The sequence below is a fragment of the Chiloscyllium plagiosum genome, unplaced genomic scaffold (genome assembly GCF_037043375.1).
Source record: "Chiloscyllium plagiosum isolate Xiang-an unplaced genomic scaffold, Cpla_swu_hap1 HiC_scaffold_27, whole genome shotgun sequence".
Lineage (NCBI taxonomy): Eukaryota > Metazoa > Chordata > Chondrichthyes > Orectolobiformes > Hemiscylliidae > Chiloscyllium > Chiloscyllium plagiosum.
In genome coordinates, this window is record NW_028270165.1 from 59903198 (window position 1) to 59921844 (window position 18647).

Below are 18647 nucleotides of genomic sequence, written 5' to 3' on the forward strand. Positions count from 1 at the left end.
TTGTGGTTTCATGGGTGTTTCGTTGATTTGTTTGAGGCTTGTTACTGAATATGAAGTGGGTGGTTAAGGCACAGTTCCACGAGCTGGATAGTGCTATCTTTGCTGATGAAGTTGGTGCTGTATTTGTGTCTTTGGTTCTTCGAGTAGTGTCTCCAGTTTTCTTTGGCCACGTTGATGTTAATGGATGTGAACAGGGCTGTTATGTCAAAGGACATCATTATTCCATCCTCTTCTAACTGAGTGTCTTTGGTGTTCAGGAATTCTTGGATGGAATAAATGGAGTGGCGTGAATCTTCGACTTGGTGTTCTAGTCTTCAGTGGAGGCCTTTGACTAGTCTGTATATTGGTGATCCAAGTAGTGAGACTATGGCCTGAGGGGCGCTCCTGGTTTGAAGAGGAGGAGAACAACAACAAAGTGCCATTCTTAGATGTCACAGTAGAGCGAACACTCAACAGTGAACTTCAAACTAGCGTCTACAGAAAAACAACACACGCAAACCAAGTGCTTAACCACAGAAGCAATCATCCCAACACCCACAAACGAAGCTGCATCAGGACATTATTTCAATGAGCCACTACACACTGCATATAGAGGATTATAAAATCATGAGGGATACGGATGAGGTGAACAGCAGGTGTCCTTTCCCTCAGCTGGGGTTTTCAGGATCAGGGAGCAAATATTTTGAGGTGAGTAGAGAAAGATTTTATAAAGACAGGACAAGGATCGTTTTTTAAGAGAGTGGCCTGAGTGCAGAATGAATGTCCAGAAGAAGTCATAGAGTCATAGAGATGTACAGCACAGAAACAGACTGTTTGGTCCAACTTGTCCATGCCGACCAACTATCCCAAAACAATCTAGTCCCACCTGACAGCGCACGACCCCATATCCCTCCAAACCCTTCCTATTCATACACCTAACCAAATGCCTTTTAAATGTTGCAATCGTACTAGACTTCACCACTTCCTCTGGCAGTTCATTCAATAAACGTACAATCCTCTGCGTGAAAACGTTGCCCCTTAGATCTCTTTTGTATCTTTCCCCTCTAATGCTAAACCCATGCCCTCTCGTACTGGACTCCCCCACCCCAGGGAAAAAGACTTTGTCTATTTATCCTATCCATACCCCTCATGATTTTATACACGCAGAGTTACAACGTTTGGATAAGTACATGAATATGAAAGGTTCGAAGGTTTATGGGCAAACACTGGTAGGTGGGACGAGTTTAGTTTGAGAACATACTCAGCATGGACGAGTTGGATGAAGGGTCTGTTCAGTGCTGTCATACTCTGTGACTGACCTGTACTGGTCTTAAAACCATTTTCTTACCTCCCCCCATAACAATCCACTTCTTTGTTGTTCAAAACTCAGATGAATTTACCCTTGAATATGTTCAATGACCCCACTTCTGAACTGAATTCCTCTTCGTAATATACCACTTGCCTCGCTCATTGCCTGCTACATCTGCCCGACAACTGGCATTGACTGGAATGGAGGGACTCTGACACCCCTTTATACATCCACACATCATTCCTGATGAAGGGCTTGTGCCCGAAACGTTCACTGTCCTGCTCCTCAGATGCTGCCTGACCTGTTCTGCTTTTCCAGTGCCACATTTTTCGACTTTCACCTCTAGTCCTCACTTTCTCCACATTCCAATATATCACCATTTAAACAATGCACTGCTTTTTTTTAAACAGCCAAGGCTATAACTTCACATTGCGGCACTGCACTTGCCATGTGTTTGCCAATTGAGATACAGACCTGGACCAACTTCGGGAAGAGGCAAAACATTGAGTTCTGAACAAAAACGGTAGCACACTCAAAACGTCGGCTCTGTTTACCTTTCCACGGATGCAGCTCGACCCGTTGGCTTTCTGCAGTATTCGCCGTGTTTGAACTGATAGAAGACAATGGTAATTCTGGGCGGGAAGGTTAAATTGTTAATTGAATAGTAGCTTCCTCAACGAGACTGTGCGGGCGCTGGGCGGACCTGTCTCTGTGGCGCAATTGGTCAGCGCGTTCGGCTGTTAACCGGAAGGTTGGTGGTTCGAGACCACCCGGAGACGGGGCGTTTGCTGTTCACGCTCCTACTGCTTTCTTGGCTGCAAAGATGCGCGTTTTTAATGGTGTCAGGAAAATGTTTCCCAAACGGAAATCTTTTCCACTGAGGAAGCACAAAGGGGTTTCTGAATTGATTGAATTTCTAACGTAAAGGAATGCGGATGCTGACAGTCCGAGACAGAAAGCGAAACTGCTGGAGCAACTCAGTAGTTTTGGATATCCTGGATGAGGTAAAAAAAGTTCTGAAATGTCTCTGATTCTCTTTCTACAGATGCTGCCTGACCTGCTGAGTTGCTCCTGCAATTTCTGGTTTTGCTTTTAACTGAACGTCCATTTCATCTTTCGGGATGAAGCACCCAGAATCGCCATTTGCAGATATTTAACCCTTTCGAAAACTGTGAAGTGATTGGATTCAAACAAACTCTGCAATGATTTACTCTTTCTCAGCTCCACGGGCAGAGAGACCTGCGAAATGAAGCTGTCAGTGTGGTTCTGTATTGGTGGGCAGAGTGGTGAATGCGATGGACATGAAATCCATTGCGGGTTCCCCACGCAGGTGTGAACCCTGCCGACTACAGTTGAGAACTGTCGTCAGAAAGAAAGGGAGATTGTTTCACGGATTTTTAAAGATGCAAATCAGTGGAGGGGTTTAAATATTTCAATCACATTGGGACTGATCGGGAATCTGCAACCCACTGCCTGTCAGGGTGGAACAAGCAGATATCCCCAGAGCTGCTTTTGAGGATATGAGCCAAGTGTTTGGAAATGAGACTAGAACAGTGAGGGGCGTGAAGTCGTGGTCGAAACGAGGCAGGCACCTGAGGACAAAGGTGTTTTATTTGCCAGTGAAAGATACTGCTTCACAAAGTTGGGTCGATGGAAGGGAAGCAGTGATGGTGATTATCTTTGGCTGTTCACCTTGTGAATGTTCCCATTGCTGTGCATGTCCGTATAACGTCAGAACTCTGCAGCATGGCGGCGTCAGGTCCGCACAGTGCCAGGGGCGCAATGGATGACGCATGTGACTCCACCTACATGTTTGAAATGCAGCTCACAGCTTCTTCACACACCCCAATTAATCTTTCTCATTGTCCTGAAGCCGGCATACGGTTTGAATTCCTGATCTGCAGGAACGAGACTCTTTTCACTGTCTCGCGTCAGTAAGTGTCCCTGAGAACATCAGAGTCACGTCACAGCGCTGTCAGAGGAGGGGAAGCTGAAAGAGCCCCACACGCTGCTCACGGGCACATTTCACTTTCCCCAACTCACCGCCCCAACCACTGCGGCTCCTGGGAGTGGAAAGGGAAGAAACGCCAAAACCCAGTCTCAGCTTTGTAAATCTTCAGGAAATAAGAAAACTGATTATCCCTTCCGGTCTTCCATCCTGGCCTGACAGCGTTGATTTTAAATGGCTGTCCAGTTAGTGCCGATTCGTTTTGGCTGAAAAAATCTTCCTTATCTCATCCCAGCATTTCTTGCCACAGAGAACTGTGCGGCAGAGTTCATGTATTTCCTTGTATGGTATTTTGTAAATAACATTCGTTTGCGGGTTGTTTGTATAGGGTATTTAAGGTTCACTAGCCGTTGTTTAATGCTGAGAGGGTTGAGTTATCTGGAAATCATTTCACAGATGTCTTTAATGTAAAGTAATGTGGCTAGGGTTTCTGCAGACGTTGTGTCTGCTAGTGTCAGTTTGTTGATGTGAAATCGTCACACTGGGTTTATTGGGTAGGCAAAAGTGGGGACTGCAGATGCTGGAAACCAGAGTTTAGATCAGAGTGGTACTGGAAAGGCACAGCAGGTCAGACAGCTTCCGAGGAGCAGGAAAATCGACATTTCGGGCTTAAGCCCTTCATCAGGAATAGAGGCAGGACGCTTCCAGGGATGGCGAGATAAATTGGGGGGTGCTGGGCCGAAGGTAGCAAAGAGTACAATAGGTGAATGGGGGTGGGGATGGAGGTGACAGGTCAGAGAGGAGGGTGGAGCGAACAGTTGAGAAGGGAGATTGGCAGGTAGGACAGGTCATGAGGACAGCGCTGAGCTGGAAGATTGGAACTGAGGTAAGGTGGGGGGAGGGGAAATGAGGAAACTGGTGAAGTCCACATTGATGTCCTGGGGTTGAATTTATCCGAGGCGAAAGGTGGGCGTGCTTCCTTCAGGCATCGGGTGGGGAGTGAGCGGCGATGGAGGAGGCCCAGGACCTGCATGTTCTCGGCAGAGTGGGAGGGGGGTTGAAATGTTGGGCCGGAGGGTGATGGGGTTGATTGCTGCGGGTGTCGTGGAGATGTTCCCTCAAGCGCTGTGACTTGACACTGCGAGGAGTCTCCAGTCTCCCCAATGTAGAGGAGACCGCATCGGTAGCAATGGATACAAGCAATGACATTGGTGGAAGCCTTCTCACGATCGTGGCCCAGGTTCGATTTCCGGGCAGGGAAGCAATTTACATTAGAGCTGTGAGGTGGCATTGCTGTCTCCCTGGTGGTCTAGTGGTTAGGATTCGGCGCTTTCACCGCTGCGGCCCGGGTTCGATTCCCGGTCAGGGAAGTGTTTCTCTGTGAATCGTTTGCCTACCCATTCTCCTTAAATGCGCTGTATCGTTCCTTATTGGCCTTCGTCGTTACTGGCTACTGCAGTGTGTCGTGCCTCGTTGAAATAGTGTCCTGATTCAGCTTGTTTTTATGTGTAGGGATCATTGCTTCTGTAGCTAAGTACTTGATTCGTGTGTGTTGTTTTCCTGTCGACGCTGTTTTGAATTTACCATTGACTGCTCGCTCTACTGTGACATCTAGGAATGGCACTTTGTTGTTGTTCTCCTCTTTTGTGAATTTTATGCCAGTAAGGATATTGTTGATGGTGTTGTAGGTTTCCTCTAATTTACTTCATTTTTTGATGACAAAAGTGTCATCACTGTGGCGGACACAAAGTTTGGTTTGGATCGTTGGAAGGGCTGTTGGTTTGAGACTGCATTATTGCTTCTGCTAGGAATCCTGATACTTGTGGTTTCATGGGTGTTTCGTTGATTTGTTTGAGGCTTGTTACTGAATATGAAGTGGGTGGTTAAGGCACAGTTCCACGAGCTGGATAGTGCTATCTTTGCTGATGAAGTTGGTGCTGTATTTGTGTCTTTGGTTCTTCGAGTAGTGTCTCCAGTTTTCTTTGGCCACGTTGATGTTAATGGATGTGAACAGGGCTGTTATGTCAAAGGACATCATTATTCCATCCTCTTCTAACTGAGTGTCTTTGGTGTTCAGGAATTCTTGGATGGAATAAATGGAGTGGCGTGAATCTTCGACTTGGTGTTCTAGTCTTCAGTGGAGGCCTTTGACTAGTCTGTATATTGGTGTTCCAAGTAGTGAGACTATGGCCTGAGGGGGGCTCCTGGTTTGAAGAGGAGGAGAACAACAACAAAGTGCCATTCTTAGATGTCACAGTAGAGCGAACACTCAACAGTGAACTTCAAACTAGCGTCTACAGAAAAACAACACACGCAAACCAAGTGCTTAACCACAGAAGCAATCATCCCAACACCCACAAACGAAGCTGCATCAGGACATTATTTCAATGAGCCACTACACACTGCATATAGAGGATTATAAAATCATGAGGGATACGGATGAGGTGAACAGCAGGTGTCCTTTCCCTCAGCTGGGGTTTTCAGGATCAGGGAGCAAATATTTTGAGGTGAGTAGAGAAAGATTTTATAAAGACAGGACAAGGATCGTTTTTTAAGAGAGTGGCCTGAGTGCAGAATGAATGTCCAGAAGAAGTCATAGAGTCATAGAGATGTACAGCACAGAAACAGACTGTTTGGTCCAACTTGTCCATGCCGACCAACTATCCCAAAACAATCTAGTCCCACCTGACAGCGCACGACCCCATATCCCTCCAAACCCTTCCTATTCATACACCTAACCAAATGCCTTTTAAATGTTGCAATCGTACTAGACTTCACCACTTCCTCTGGCAGTTCATTCAATAAACGTACAATCCTCTGCGTGAAAACGTTGCCCCTTAGATCTCTTTTGTATCTTTCCCCTCTAATGCTAAACCCATGCCCTCTCGTACTGGACTCCCCCACCCCAGGGAAAAAGACTTTGTCTATTTATCCTATCCATACCCCTCATGATTTTATACACGCAGAGTTACAACGTTTGGATAAGTACATGAATATGAAAGGTTCGAAGGTTTATGGGCAAACACTGGTAGGTGGGACGAGTTTAGTTTGAGAACATACTCAGCATGGACGAGTTGGATGAAGGGTCTGTTCAGTGCTGTCTGACTCTGTGACTGACCTGTACTGGTCTTAAAACCATTTTCTTACCTCCCCCCATAACAATCCACTTCTTTGTTGTTCAAAACTCAGATGAATTTACCCTTGAATATGTTCAATGACCCCACTTCTGAACTGAATTCCTCTTCGTAATATACCACTTGCCTCGCTCATTGCCTGCTGCATCTGCCCGACAACTGGCATTGACTGGAATGGAGGGACTCTGACACCCCTTTATACATCCACACATCATTCCTGATGAAGGGCTTGTGCCCGAAACGTTCACTGTCCTGCTCCTCAGATGCTGCCTGACCTGTTCTGCTTTTCCAGTGCCACATTTTTCGACTTTCACCTCTAGTCCTCACTTTCTCCACATTCCAATATATCACCATTTAAACAATGCACTGCTTTTTTTTAAACAGCCAAGGCTATAACTTCACATTGCGGCACTGCACTTGCCATGTGTTTGCCAATTGAGATACAGACCTGGACCAACTTCGGGAAGAGGCAAAACACTGAGTTCTGAACAAAAACGGTAGCACACTCAAAACGTCGGCTCTGTTTACCTTTCCACGGATGCAGCTCGACCCGTTGGCTTTCTGCAGTATTCGCCGTGTTTGAACTGATAGAAGACAATGGTAATTCTGGGCGGGAAGGTTAAATTGTTAATTGAATAGTAGCTTCCTCAACGAGACTGTGCGGGCGCTGGGCGGACCTGTCTCTGTGGCGCAATTGGTCAGCGCGTTCGGCTGTTAACCGGAAGGTTGGTGGTTCGAGACCACCCGGAGACGGGGCGTTTGCTGTTCACGCTCCTACTGCTTTCTTGGCTGCAAAGATGCGCGTTTTTAATGGTGTCAGGAAAATGTTTCCCAAACGGAAATCTTTTCCACTGAGGAAGCACAAAGGGGTTTCTGAATTGATTGAATTTCTAACGTAAAGGAATGCGGATGCTGACAGTCCGAGACAGAAAGCGAAACTGCTGGAGCAACTCAGTAGTTTTGGATGTTCCTGGATGAGGTAAAAAAAGTTCTGAAATGTCTCTGATTCTCTTTCTACAGATGCTGCCTGACCTGCTGAGTTGCTCCTGCAATTTCTGGTTTTGCTTTTAACTGAACGTCCATTTCATCTTTCGGGATGAAGCACCCAGAATCGCCATTTGCAGATATTTAACCCTTTCGAAAACTGTGAAGTGATTGGATTCAAACAAACTCTGCAATGATTTACTCTTTCTCAGCTCCACGGGCAGAGAGACCTGCGAAATGAAGCTGTCAGTGTGGTTCTGTATTGGTGGGCAGAGTGGTGAATGCGATGGACATGAAATCCATTGCGGGTTCCCCACGCAGGTGTGAACCCTGCCGACTACAGTTGAGAACTGTCGTCAGAAAGAAAGGGAGATTGTTTCACGGATTTTTAAAGATGCAAATCAGTGGAGGGGTTTAAATATTTCAATCACATTGGGACTGATCGGGAATCTGCAACCCACTGCCTGTCAGGGTGGAACAAGCAGATATCCCCAGAGCTGCTTTTGAGGATATGAGCCAAGTGTTTGGAAATGAGACTAGAACAGTGAGGGGCGTGAAGTCGTGGTCGAAATGAGGCAGGCACCTGAGGACAAAGGTGTTTTATTTGCCAGTGAAAGATACTGCTTCACAAAGTTGGGTCGATGGAAGGGAAGCAGTGATGGTGATTATCTTTGGCTGTTCACCTTGTGAATGTTCCCATTGCTGTGCATGTCCGTATAACGTCAGAACTCTGCAGCATGGCGGCGTCAGGTCCGCACAGTGCCAGGGGCGCAATGGATGACGCATGTGACTCCACCTACATGTTTGAAATGCAGCTCACAGCTTCTTCACACACCCCAATTAATCTTTCTCATTGTCCTGAAGCCGGCATACGGTTTGAATTCCTGATCTGCAGGAACGAGACTCTTTTCACTGTCTCGCGTCAGTAAGTGTCCCTGAGAACATCAGAGTCACGTCACAGCGCTGTCAGAGGAGGGGAAGCTGAAAGAGCCCCACACGCTGCTCACGGGCACATTTCACTTTCCCCAACTCACCGCCCCAACCACTGCGGCTCCTGGGAGTGGAAAGGGAAGAAACGCCAAAACCCAGTCTCAGCTTTGTAAATCTTCAGGAAATAAGAAAACTGATTATCCCTTCCGGTCTTCCATCCTGGCCTGACAGCGTTGATTTTAAATGGCTGTCCAGTTAGTGCCGATTCGTTTTGGCTGAAAAAAATCTTCCTTATCTCATCCCAGCATTTCTTGCCACAGAGAACTGTGCGGCAGAGTTCATGTATTTCCTTGTATGGTATTTTGTAAATAACATTCGTTTGCGGGTTGTTTGTATAGGGTATTTAAGGTTCACTAGCCGTTGTTTAATGCTGAGAGGGTTGAGTTATCTGGAAATCATTTCACAGATGTCTTTAATGTAAAGTAATGTGGCTAGGGTTTCTGCAGACGTTGTGTCTGCTAGTGTCAGTTTGTTGATGTGAAATCGTCACACTGGGTTTATTGGGTAGGCAAAAGTGGGGACTGCAGATGCTGGAAACCAGAGTTTAGATCAGAGTGGTACTGGAAAGGCACAGCAGGTCAGACAGCTTCCGAGGAGCAGGAAAATCGACATTTCGGGCTTAAGCCCTTCATCAGGAATAGAGGCAGGACGCTTCCAGGGATGGCGAGATAAATTGGGGGGTGCTGGGCCGAAGGTAGCAAAGAGTACAATAGGTGAATGGGGGTGGGGATGGAGGTGACAGGTCAGAGAGGAGGGTGGAGCGAACAGTTGAGAAGGGAGATTGGCAGGTAGGACAGGTCATGAGGACAGCGCTGAGCTGGAAGATTGGAACTGAGGTAAGGTGGGGGGAGGGGAAATGAGGAAACTGGTGAAGTCCACATTGATGTCCTGGGGTTGAATTTATCCGAGGCGAAAGGTGGGCGTGCTTCCTTCAGGCATCGGGTGGGGAGTGAGCGGCGATGGAGGAGGCCCAGGACCTGCATGTTCTCGGCAGAGTGGGAGGGGGGTTGAAATGTTGGGCCGGAGGGTGATGGGGTTGATTGCTGCGGGTGTCGTGGAGATGTTCCCTCAAGCGCTGTGACTTGACACTGTGAGGAGTCTCCAGTCTCCCCAATGTAGAGGAGACCGCATCGGGAGCAATGGATACAAGCAATGACATTGGTGGAAGCCTTCTCACGATCGTGGCCCAGGTTCGATTTCCGGGCAGGGAAGCAATTTACATTAGAGCTGTGAGGTGGCACTGCTGTCTCCCTGGTGGTCTAGTGGTTAGGATTCGGCGCTTTCACCGCTGCGGCCCGGGTTCGATTCCCGGTCAGGGCAGTGTTTCTCTGTGAATCGTTTGCCTACCCATTCTCCTTAAATGCGCTGTATCGTTCCTTATTGGCCTTCGTCGTTACTGGCTACTGCAGTGTGTCGTGCCTCGTTGAAATAGTGTCCTGATTCAGCTTGTTTTTATGTGTAGGGATCATTGCTTCTGTAGCTAAGTACTTGATTCGTGTGTGTTGTTTTCCTGTCGACGCTGTTTTGAATTTACCATTGACTGCTCGCTCTACTGTGACATCTAGGAATGGCACTTTGTTGTTGTTCTCCTCTTTTGTGAATTTTATGCCAGTAAGGATATTGTTGATGGTGTTGTAGGTTTCCTCTAATTTACTTCATTTTTTGATGACAAAAGTGTCATCACTGTGGCGGACACAAAGTTTGGTTTGGATCGTTGGAAGGGCTGTTGGTTTGAGACTGCATTATTGCTTCTGCTAGGAATCCTGATACTTGTGGTTTCATGGGTGTTTCGTTGATTTGTTTGAGGCTTGTTACTGAATATGAAGTGGGTGGTTAAGGCACAGTTCCACGAGCTGGATAGTGCTATCTTTGCTGATGAAGTTGGTGCTGTATTTGTGTCTTTGGTTCTTCGAGTAGTGTCTCCAGTTTTCTTTGGCCACGTTGATGTTCATGGATGTGAACAGGGCTGTTATGTCAAAGGACATCATTATTCCATCCTCTTCTAACTTAGTGTCTTTGGTGTTCAGGAATTCTTGGATGGAATAAATGGAGTGGCGTGAATCTTCGACTTGGTGTTCTAGTCTTCAGTGGAGGCCTTTGACTAGTCTGTATATTGGTATTCCAAGTAGTGAGACTATGGCCTGAGGGGGGCTCCTGGTTTGAAGAGGAGGAGAACAACAACAAAGTGCCATTCTTAGATGTCACAGTAGAGCGAACACTCAACAGTGAACTTCAAACTAGCGTCTACAGAAAAACAACACACGCAAACCAAGTGCTTAACCACAGAAGCAATCATCCCAACACCCACAAACGAAGCTGCATCAGGACATTATTTCAATGAGCCACTACACACTGCATATAGAGGATTATAAAATCATGAGGGATACGGATGAGGTGAACAGCAGGTGTCCTTTCCCTCAGCTGGGGTTTTCAGGATCAGGGAGCAAATATTTTGAGGTGAGTAGAGAAAGATTTTATAAAGACAGGACAAGGATCGTTTTTTAAGAGAGTGGCCTGAGTGCAGAATGAATGTCCAGAAGAAGTCATAGAGTCATAGAGATGTACAGCACAGAAACAGACTGTTTGGTCCAACTTGTCCATGCCGACCAACTATCCCAAAACAATCTAGTCCCACCTGACAGCGCACGGCCCCATATCCCTCCAAACCCTTCCTATTCATACACCTAACCAAATGCCTTTTAAATGTTGCAATCGTACTAGACTTCACCACTTCCTCTGGCAGTTCATTCAATAAACGTACAATCCTCTGCGTGAAAACGTTGCCCCTTAGATCTCTTTTGTATCTTTCCCCTCTAATGCTAAACCCATGCCCTCTCGTACTGGACTCCCCCACCCCAGGGAAAAAGACTTTGTCTATTTATCCTATCCATACCCCTCATGATTTTATACACGCAGAGTTACAACGTTTGGATAAGTACATGAATATGAAAGGTTCGAAGGTTTATGGGCAAACACTGGTAGGTGGGACGAGTTTAGTTTGAGAACATACTCAGCATGGACGAGTTGGATGAAGGGTCTGTTCAGTGCTGTCTGACTCTGTGACTGACCTGTACTGGTCTTAAAACCATTTTCTTACCTCCCCCCATAACAATCCACTTCTTTGTTGTTCAAAACTCAGATGAATTTACCCTTGAATATGTTCAATGACCCCACTTCTGAACTGAATTCCTCTTCGTAATATACCACTTGCCTCGCTCATTGCCTGCTGCATCTGCCCGACAACTGGCATTGACTGGAATGGAGGGACTCTGACACCCCTTTATACATCCACACATCATTCCTGATGAAGGGCTTGTGCCCGAAACGTTCACTGTCCTGCTCCTCAGATGCTGCCTGACCTGTTCTGCTTTTCCAGTGCCACATTTTTCGACTTTCACCTCTAGTCCTCACTTTCTCCACATTCCAATATATCACCATTTAAACAATGCACTGCTTTTTTTTTTAAACAGCCAAGGCGATAACTTCACATTGCGGCACTGCACTTGCCATGTGTTTGCCAATTGAGATACAGACCTGGACCAACTTCGGGAAGAGGCAAAACACTGAGTTCTGAACAAAAACGGTAGCACACTCAAAACGTCGGCTCTGTTTACCTTTCCACGGATGCAGCTCGACCCGTTGGCTTTCTGCAGTATTCGCCGTGTTTGAACTGATAGAAGACAATGGTAATTCTGGGCGGGAAGGTTAAATTGTTAATTGAATAGTAGCTTCCTCAACGAGACTGTGCGGGCGCTGGGCGGACCTGTCTCTGTGGCGCAATTGGTCAGCGCGTTCGGCTGTTAACCGGAAGGTTGGTGGTTCGAGACCACCCGGAGACGGGGCGTTTGCTGTTCACGCTCCTACTGCTTTCTTGGCTGCAAAGATGCGCGTTTTTAATGGTGTCAGGAAAATGTTTCCCAAACGGAAATCTTTTCCACTGAGGAAGCACAAAGGGGTTTCTGAATTGATTGAATTTCTAACGTAAAGGAATGCGGATGCTGACAGTCCGAGACAGAAAGCGAAACTGCTGGAGCAACTCAGTAGTTTTGGATGTTCCTGGATGAGGTAAAAAAAGTTCTGAAATGTCTCTGATTCTCTTTCTACAGATGCTGCCTGACCTGCTGAGTTGCTCCTGCAATTTCTGGTTTTGCTTTTAACTGAACGTCCATTTCATCTTTCGGGATGAAGCACCCAGAATCGCCATTTGCAGATATTTAACCCTTTCGAAAACTGTGAAGTGATTGGATTCAAACAAACTCTGCAATGATTTACTCTTTCTCAGCTCCACGGGCAGAGAGACCTGCGAAATGAAGCTGTCAGTGTGGTTCTGTATTGGTGGGCAGAGTGGTGAATGCGATGGACATGAAATCCATTGCGGGTTCCCCACGCAGGTGTGAACCCTGCCGACTACAGTTGAGAACTGTCGTCAGAAAGAAAGGGAGATTGTTTCACGGATTTTTAAAGATGCAAATCAGTGGAGGGGTTTAAATATTTCAATCACATTGGGACTGATCGGGAATCTGCAACCCACTGCCTGTCAGGGTGGAACAAGCAGATATCCCCAGAGCTGCTTTTGAGGATATGAGCCAAGTGTTTGGAAATGAGACTAGAACAGTGAGGGGCGTGAAGTCGTGGTCGAAATGAGGCAGGCACCTGAGGACAAAGGTGTTTTATTTGCCAGTGAAAGATACTGCTTCACAAAGTTGGGTCGATGGAAGGGAAGCAGTGATGGTGATTATCTTTGGCTGTTCACCTTGTGAATGTTCCCATTGCTGTGCATGTCCGTATAACGTCAGAACTCTGCAGCATGGCGGCGTCAGGTCCGCACAGTGCCAGGGGCGCAATGGATGACGCATGTGACTCCACCTACATGTTTGAAATGCAGCTCACAGCTTCTTCACACACCCCAATTAATCTTTCTCATTGTCCTGAAGCCGGCATACGGTTTGAATTCCTGATCTGCAGGAACGAGACTCTTTTCACTGTCTCGCGTCAGTAAGTGTCCCTGAGAACATCAGAGTCACGTCACAGCGCTGTCAGAGGAGGGGAAGCTGAAAGAGCCCCACACGCTGCTCACGGGCACATTTCACTTTCCCCAACTCACCGCCCCAACCACTGCGGCTCCTGGGAGTGGAAAGGGAAGAAACGCCAAAACCCAGTCTCAGCTTTGTAAATCTTCAGGAAATAAGAACACTGCTTATCCCTTCCGGTCTTCCATCCTGGCCTGACAGCGTTGATTTTAAATGGCTGTCCAGTTAGTGCCGATTCGTTTTGGCTGAAAAAATCTTCCTTATCTCATCCCAGCATTTCTTGCCACAGAGAACTGTGCGGCAGAGTTCATGTATTTCCTTGTATGGTATTTTGTAAATAACATTCGTTTGCGGGTTGTTTGTATAGGGTATTTAAGGTTCACTAGCCGTTGTTTAATGCTGAGAGGGTTGAGTTATCTGGAAATCATTTCACAGATGTCTTTAATGTAAAGTAATGTGGCTAGGGTTTCTGCAGACGTTGTGTCTGCTAGTGTCAGTTTGTTGATGTGAAATCGTCACACTGGGTTTATTGGGTAGGCAAAAGTGGGGACTGCAGATGCTGGAAACCAGAGTTTAGATCAGAGTGGTACTGGAAAGGCACAGCAGGTCAGACAGCTTCCGAGGAGCAGGAAAATCGACATTTCGGGCTTAAGCCCTTCATCAGGAATAGAGGCAGGACGCTTCCAGGGATGGCGAGATAAATTGGGGGGTGCTGGGCCGAAGGTAGCAAAGAGTACAATAGGTGAATGGGGGTGGGGATGGAGGTGACAGGTCAGAGAGGAGGGTGGAGCGAACAGTTGAGAAGGGAGATTGGCAGGTAGGACAGGTCATGAGGACAGCGCTGAGCTGGAAGATTGGAACTGAGGTAAGGTGGGGGGAGGGGAAATGAGGAAACTGGTGAAGTCCACATTGATGTCCTGGGGTTGAATTTATCCGAGGCGAAAGGTGGGCGTGCTTCCTTCAGGCATCGGGTGGGGAGTGAGCGGCGATGGAGGAGGCCCAGGACCTGCATGTTCTCGGCAGAGTGGGAGGGGGGTTGAAATGTTGGGCCGGAGGGTGATGGGGTTGATTGCTGCGGGTGTCGTGGAGATGTTCCCTCAAGCGCTGTGACTTGACACTGCGAGGAGTCTCCAGTCTCCCCAATGTAGAGGAGACCGCATCGGGAGCAATGGATACAAGCAATGACATTGGTGGAAGCCTTCTCACGATCGTGGCCCAGGTTCGATTTCCGGGCAGGGAAGCAATTTACATTAGAGCTGTGAGGTGGCACTGCTGTCTCCCTGGTGGTCTAGTGGTTAGGATTCGGCGCTTTCACCGCTGCGGCCCGGGTTCGATTCCCGGTCAGGGAAGTGTTTCTCTGTGAATCGTTTGCCTACCCATTCTCCTTAAATGCGCTGTATCGTTCCTTATTGGCCTTCGTCGTTACTGGCTACTGCAGTGTGTCGTGCCTCGTTGAAATAGTGTCCTGATTCAGCTTGTTTTTATGTGTAGGGATCATTGCTTCTGTAGCTATGTACTTGATTCGTGTGTGTTGTTTTCCTGTCGACGCTGTTTTGAATTTACCATTGACTGCTCGCTCTACTGTGACATCTAGGAATGGCACTTTGTTGTTGTTCTCCTCTTTTGTGAATTTTATGCCAGTAAGGATATTGTTGATGGTGTTGTAGGTTTCCTCTAATTTACTTCATTTTTTGATGACAAAAGTGTCATCACTGTGGCGGACACAAAGTTTGGTTTGGATCGTTGGAAGGGCTGTTGGTTTGAGACTGCATTATTGCTTCTGCTAGGAATCCTGATACTTGTGGTTTCATGGGTGTTTCGTTGATTTGTTTGAGGCTTGTTACTGAATATGAAGTGGGTGGTTAAGGCACAGTTCCACGAGCTGGATAGTGCTATCTTTGCTGATGAAGTTGGTGCTGTATTTGTGTCTTTGGTTCTTCGAGTAGTGTCTCCAGTTTTCTTTGGCCACGTTGATGTTCATGGATGTGAACAGGGCTGTTATGTCAAAGGACATCATTATTCCATCCTCTTCTAACTGAGTGTCTTTGGTGTTCAGGAATTCTTGGATGGAATAAATGGAGTGGCGTGAATCTTCGACTTGGTGTTCTAGTCTTCAGTGGAGGCCTTTGACTAGTCTGTATATTGGTATTCCAAGTAGTGAGACTATGGCCTGAGTGGGGCTCCTGGTTTGAAGAGGAGGAGAACAACAACAAAGTGCCATTCTTAGATGTCACAGTAGAGCGAACACTCAACAGTGAACTTCAAACTAGCGTCTACAGAAAAACAACACACGCAAACCAAGTGCTTAACCACAGAAGCAATCATCCCAACACCCACAAACGAAGCTGCATCAGGACATTATTTCAATGAGCCACTACACACTGCATATAGAGGATTATAAAATCATGAGGGATACGGATGAGGTGAACAGCAGATGTCCTTTCCCTCAGCTGGGGTTTTCAGGATCAGGGAGCAAATATTTTGAGGTGAGTAGAGAAAGATTTTATAAAGACAGGACAAGGATCGTTTTTTAAGAGAGTGGCCTGAGTGCAGAATGAATGTCCAGAAGAAGTCATAGAGTCATAGAGATGTACAGCACAGAAACAGACTGTTTGGTCCAACTTGTCCATGCCGACCAACTATCCCAAAACAATCTAGTCCCACCTGACAGCGCACGGCCCCATATCCCTCCAAACCCTTCCTATTCATACACCTAACCAAATGCCTTTTAAATGTTGCAATCGTACTAGACTTCACCACTTCCTCTGGCAGTTCATTCAATAAACGTACAATCCTCTGCGTGAAAACGTTGCCCCTTAGATCTCTTTTGTATCTTTCCCCTCTAATGCTAAACCCATGCCCTCTCGTACTGGACTCCCCCACCCCAGGGAAAAAGACTTTGTCTATTTATCCTATCCATATCCCTCATGATTTTATACACGCAGAGTTACAACGTTTGGATAAGTACATGAATATGAAAGGTTCGAAGGTTTATGGGCAAACACTGGTAGGTGGGACGAGTTTAGTTTGAGAACATACTCAGCATGGACGAGTTGGATGAAGGGTCTGTTCAGTGCTGTCATACTCTGTGACTGACCTGTACTGGTCTTAAAACCATTTTCTTACCTCCCCCCATAACAATCCACTTCTTTGTTGTTCAAAACTCAGATGAATTTACCCTTGAATATGTTCAATGACCCCACTTCTGAACTGAATTCCTCTTCGTAATATACCACTTGCCTCGCTCATTGCCTGCTGCATCTGCCCGACAACTGGCATTGACTGGAATGGAGGGACTCTGACACCCCTTTATACATCCACACATCATTCCTGATGAAGGGCTTGTGCCCGAAACGTTCACTGTCCTGCTCCTCAGATGCTGCCTGACCTGTTCTGCTTTTCCAGTGCCACATTTTTCGACTTTCACCTCTAGTCCTCACTTTCTCCACATTCCAATATATCACCATTTAAACAATGCACTGCTTTTTTTTAAACAGCCAAGGCGATAACTTCACATTGCGGCACTGCACTTGCCATGTGTTTGCCAATTGAGATACAGACCTGGACCAACTTCGGGAAGAGGCAAAACACTGAGTTCTGAACAAAAACGGTAGCACACTCAAAACGTCGGCTCTGTTTACCTTTCCACGGATGCAGCTCGACCCGTTGGCTTTCTGCAGTATTCGCCGTGTTTGAACTGATAGAAGACAATGGTAATTCTGGGCGGGAAGGTTAAATTGTTAATTGAATAGTAGCTTCCTCAACGAGACTGTGCGGGCGCTGGGCGGACCTGTCTCTGTGGCGCAATTGGTCAGCGCGTTCGGCTGTTAACCGGAAGGTTGGTGGTTCGAGACCACCCGGAGACGGGGCGTTTGCTGTTCACGCTCCTACTGCTTTCTTGGCTGCAAAGATGCGCGTTTTTAATGGTGTCAGGAAAATGTTTCCCAAACGGAAATCTTTTCCACTGAGGAAGCACAAAGGGGTTTCTGAATTGATTGAATTTCTAACGTAAAGGAATGCGGATGCTGACAGTCCGAGACAGAAAGCGAAACTGCTGGAGCAACTCAGTAGTTTTGGATGTTCCTGGATGAGGTAAAAAAAGTTCTGAAATGTCTCTGATTCTCTTTCTACAGATGCTGCCTGACCTGCTGAGTTGCTCCTGCAATTTCTGGTTTTGCTTTTAACTGAACGTCCATTTCATCTTTCGGGATGAAGCACCCAGAATCGCCATTTGCAGATATTTAACCCTTTCGAAAACTGTGAAGTGATTGGATTCAAACAAACTCTGCAATGATTTACTCTTTCTCAGCTCCACGGGCAGAGAGACCTGCGAAATGAAGCTGTCAGTGTGGTTCTGTATTGGTGGGCAGAGTGGTGAATGCGATGGACATGAAATCCATTGCGGGTTCCCCACGCAGGTGTGAACCCTGCCGACTACAGTTGAGAACTGTCGTCAGAAAGAAAGGGAGATTGTTTCACGGATTTTTAAAGATGCAAATCAGTGGAGGGGTTTAAATATTTCAATCACATTGGGACTGATCGGGAATCTGCAACCCACTGCCTGTCAGGGTGGAACAAGCAGATATCCCCAGAGCTGCTTTTGAGGATATGAGCCAAGTGTTTGGAAATGAGACTAGAACAGTGAGGGGCGTGAAGTCGTGGTCGAAATGAGGCAGGCACCTGAGGACAAAGGTGTTTTATTTGCCAGTGAAAGATACTGCTTCACAAAGTTGGGTCGATGGAAGGGAAGCAGTGATGGTGATTATCTTTGGCTGTTCACCTTGTGAATGTTCCCATTGCTGTGCATGTCCGTATAACGTCAGAACTCTGCAGCATGGCGGCGTCAGGTCCGCACAGTGCCAGGGGCGCAATGGATGACGCATGTGACTCCACCTACATGTTTGAAATGCAGCTCACAGCTTCTTCACACACCCCAATTAATCTTTCTCATTGTCCTGAAGCCGGCATACGGTTTGAATTCCTGATCTGCAGGAACGAGACTCTTTTCACTGTCTCGCGTCAGTAAGTGTCCCTGAGAACATCAGAGTCACGTCACAGCGCTGTCAGAGGAGGGGAAGCTGAAAGAGCCCCACACGCTGCTCACGGGCACATTTCACTTTCCCCAACTCACCGCCCCAACCACTGCGGCTCCTGGGAGTGGAAAGGGAAGAAACGCCAAAACCCAGTCTCAGCTTTGTAAATCTTCAGGAAATAAGAACACTGCTTATCCCTTCCGGTCTTCCATCCTGGCCTGACAGCGTTGATTTTAAATG

General features: G+C 46.9%; 7 non-coding genes across 7 annotated transcripts; all 7 read left to right on the forward strand.

Annotated features, from left to right (window-relative positions):
• The first annotated feature begins 1993 nt into the window (after positions 1 to 1993).
• Positions 1994 to 2067, forward strand: trnan-guu (transfer RNA asparagine (anticodon GUU)). Its single transcript has one exon. It is a non-coding gene; the product is annotated as a tRNA-Asn (tRNA).
• Positions 2068 to 4534: 2467 nt separating this feature from the next.
• trnae-uuc (transfer RNA glutamic acid (anticodon UUC)) lies at positions 4535 to 4606 on the forward strand. The gene has a single exon. It is a non-coding gene; the product is annotated as a tRNA-Glu (tRNA).
• Positions 4607 to 7049: 2443 nt separating this feature from the next.
• On the forward strand, positions 7050 to 7123 carry trnan-guu (transfer RNA asparagine (anticodon GUU)). Its single transcript has one exon. It is a non-coding gene; the product is annotated as a tRNA-Asn (tRNA).
• Positions 7124 to 9592: 2469 nt separating this feature from the next.
• Positions 9593 to 9664, forward strand: trnae-uuc (transfer RNA glutamic acid (anticodon UUC)). Its single transcript has one exon. It is a non-coding gene; the product is annotated as a tRNA-Glu (tRNA).
• A 2445-nt stretch (positions 9665 to 12109) lies between these two features.
• On the forward strand, positions 12110 to 12183 carry trnan-guu (transfer RNA asparagine (anticodon GUU)). Its single transcript has one exon. It is a non-coding gene; the product is annotated as a tRNA-Asn (tRNA).
• A 2468-nt stretch (positions 12184 to 14651) lies between these two features.
• trnae-uuc (transfer RNA glutamic acid (anticodon UUC)) lies at positions 14652 to 14723 on the forward strand. The gene has a single exon. It is a non-coding gene; the product is annotated as a tRNA-Glu (tRNA).
• Positions 14724 to 17166: 2443 nt separating this feature from the next.
• trnan-guu (transfer RNA asparagine (anticodon GUU)) lies at positions 17167 to 17240 on the forward strand. Its single transcript has one exon. It is a non-coding gene; the product is annotated as a tRNA-Asn (tRNA).
• The last annotated feature ends 1407 nt before the right edge of the window (positions 17241 to 18647 follow it).